The 3,255-nt window shown below is 44.0% G+C and overlaps 1 protein-coding gene across 6 annotated transcripts in view; it reads left to right on the top strand.

Moving 5' to 3' along the window:
- The window catches only part of RAD51B (RAD51 paralog B), a 780,046-nt gene that overhangs the window by 696,070 nt on the left and 80,721 nt on the right, over positions 1-3,255 (top strand). The window lies entirely within an intron of this gene.

The raw sequence follows: 3,255 nt of genomic DNA, 5'->3' as shown, positions 1-3,255 counted from the left end.
GTACTTTCTGCTTACAAGCTTCTTTCTCAATATCCCTATTTAGGTATACGGTCTGTTGAATAATTCAGTGACCACTTAAATTTCTTCTCATGCGTCAGCTTTTCACTTTGCAAAAGCAAAACCCATTTGATTTTCTTTTTTTAAGTTGCTTACCTTATTGAATGGAGGAACTAAGAGTAGGGAGGAAAAATTTTTACCAAAATGCATAAATCAGGGATTTTTAAAATTATTTTTCTTCCTGAAAGTCTTCTTTTGTTTACATGGTAGAATTTTATTATTAAAGAGATTAATATAAAAATGAACCAATTCTCAAAAGTATGAGGCAGGATTGCCCAATATGGCTCTGTCCTGGCTGGTCTTGGTACCAAGTGAGTCTCTAAGCAGCTGGAACACTAATGATACCTGGAAACAATAACCACTGGGAAAGAAGTTGGGGGGGGTACCTTAAAGGAGGAGAAGGGTGATAAATAACTTGTAAAGCAGTTGTTTGCCTCCCAACATAGCCAGGTTGGCATGTCTGGTCTAAGCGTGCACTAACATCATTTATCACATGTGGTAAATGCCTATGAAGGAAACCATTCCCCAGTGTATTGATCTGATCTGACTGAAGGAAAGTTGTGTTGGGGTCAGATTAAAGTTCCCTTTTCTTATTTTCATCCTCAAGTTGCAAATTATACCCCTTTCTAGCATTCTGATATGCAACTGGTTACCTTTTAAGCAATTATTATGAAGAATTACATGACAAGTACAAAATAAGAAGAATTCAATAAAAATAACTTTGCATTTCCTCTAGTACCTCTCCAAAGCCGTCTGAAAGAGCTCCTCCTCACCACTACGCCCCAATTGTGGGTGACAGTTGTGTGTAGAAAGTAGTGTGACAACCCCTCTTCACGTGGGCTGATTTCTCTGTCACCGTGGCCTTCCAGGATGGATGGAGGGGACAGAGGAGAAGCTTGTGGGAGTGCACTGCAAACAGAGATGGGCGACTTAAGTTACTATAATTGCCATCTGTCTCTGTTTTGCTAACTCATTAGCTCGGACACCACATTGTGTTAATCCTCACTTCCCCTGGCTATGAGCTGGCTCCAGATCTCCAGGGAACAGTGGGACTGCTCGGCCTGACTCTCCCGTCAGCTGGGCCACAGCCTCTCTGCATTGGGCAGCCTGCCAGGTCTGCCACCCCTCACTGCTGCATCACATTGAGCTGAGGCTTCCCAGCCCCTACAACAGAAACGTAAGCCTCCAGACTTAGCTCACTCTTCCAAAGACTCTTCTAGTCAATGTGATAGGTTTGGGCCTTTCTACCCTAACACCCCCTCCCTCCTAGCACCCCCTCAAGGCAACTGGCAACTTCAGGCTGACATCTTGGAAGTTGGATGGCACTGTACCACCAACCAAATGCTCTTCTGTGCTTTCTGTGTCTCACAGAAGAGCCCATTGGGCAGCTAAGAAAGCAAGGCCTAAGTTGTCCCCCAGACTATATCCAAAAGGACATGTCTCTTCTCTGGTCCTAGTCTAGCGTTAAGAGCATTCAACGACGACACTTATGGCCCTGTTTGAGAATAGTTCAGAAATGTCATTGTCTCTGCTGGTGCGCTGGCTAAGATATAGAAATCATTTCTGCTGACTTATTTTGACCTCTCTGACCCTTGGTTTTCTCAGCTGTGAATTTTCTGAGAAGGACTAGATATTTTGTGAAATCTTTTCCAGCTATAAAAAGGAAGTGTGCTGTACTTATTAATAGCAAAATTTGCTAATATTTACATATATGCCAGACACAGCTCTAGGCATTTCACATATATGAAATCATTTGAGTTCCCATGTGGTAGGTACTATTATTAGCTCTGATTTATAGATGAGGAAACTGAGGCACGGAGAGGTTAAGCAGTGTGTCCCAAGGTAAACACCTGGTAAGTTACAAAACCAGAATTGAAATCCAGAGGTTAGCTTAGAGTCTATGCCTTTAGCCACTTCCTGTGGTCACTTAAGGTGGCCCCTTAAACACTCCATCTGCTCTATTCCCTCAGCACAATTTCCAAAGTTTGCAGGTTCTTTAGATGTGATCTCATCAACATTTAGGCCAACTTCTCCTTGGGAAGTTACTGTTGCCCCCTTTGTACAAACAGAAATTTTGAGATAAAAGCAGGGACTTACATAAGGCCACACACCAGCTATTGGCAGAACCCAGGAATCCTGCTTTCCTGCTGGGGGCTCCATCTGCTAAGTGTCTCTCCCACTCATAATTATGATGAGCAGAAAATTCAAATATTAGAGGTTAAGTATTCTTTGACCTGCTTAACCCTTGTCACGAGAGCAATCAGGAACAGCTCCATAGACAGTTGGGTTAAGTTCCCAACTCAAAAGTTGAGTGATCTATGCAGGATATAAAGCGTTTACAAGCCTATGACTCATACTAATGTAGCAATAACATACGGTTTCCCATTCCTCTCCTTGCTGTAAGGCACCCACTAAATATCTTGGACCTCTCTGGATAGCAGGAGTCGCAGCGAATTCTGCAAATTTCCTCCCACATTCAGTCCATGCGGGGCTTGTCTAGGGATTTTAACAGCCAGAGATGACGAAGAGCTTGCTTTTTTTGGTCCTTTCTGACTATCTCTGCCCTGATGCTGCCTAGTACCTGACTGACCCTTCCTATTTCCTCCCGTCTCTCTGGATGGCATATGCTTTAGCATTTTGGTTTTGAGAGCTGATCCAGAACTCCTCTTTACAGAATTCTCTCTCTTGTCTGTCTCCAGAGGGGTTTCTCATGGAGCAGTGGGAAGGGGATTGTTTCTGCCTCTCATTTACTGCTGCCTTTCCAGCTCAGGAAGACTGCTTGCAATGATACCTGGGGAACAGGGAAAGCATATGCAACTTGGGCCGCCCAAAGACTGGTTTGTGACACTTGAAAAACCCGAATCGAGATGAACCCGTGTGTCCATTAACCTCTCCCTTGCACATCTGGACCTAACAGAGCAGAATGAAAAGCAATACCGAAATGCCGAACTTATTGATGGCATTTCAGTAACAAAACCATCTGGGCCATGGTAGCAGCAAGGTTGCTTGCTGCTTTTTTCCTTAGCACAGTTAAACCACGGACCTATTCCCCTCAAACTCCAATTCCATGTTTAACTGAAGACGCACGGAAATAAATGCGTGTTGGCAGAAAGACAAGCCCTGAGATGAAGCGGGAGGTAGGCTGGCTGATAGAAAGGCTGTCATTTTCATTTCTGCTACATGGCAGCAGCCTCGGAT

Source organism: Leptonychotes weddellii, chromosome 9 (genome assembly GCF_054177405.1).
Source record: "Leptonychotes weddellii isolate Sample4059 chromosome 9, ASM5417740v2, whole genome shotgun sequence".
NCBI classification, from domain to species: domain Eukaryota; kingdom Metazoa; phylum Chordata; class Mammalia; order Carnivora; family Phocidae; genus Leptonychotes; species Leptonychotes weddellii.
This window is presented reverse-complemented; position numbering and strand designations above follow the sequence as displayed.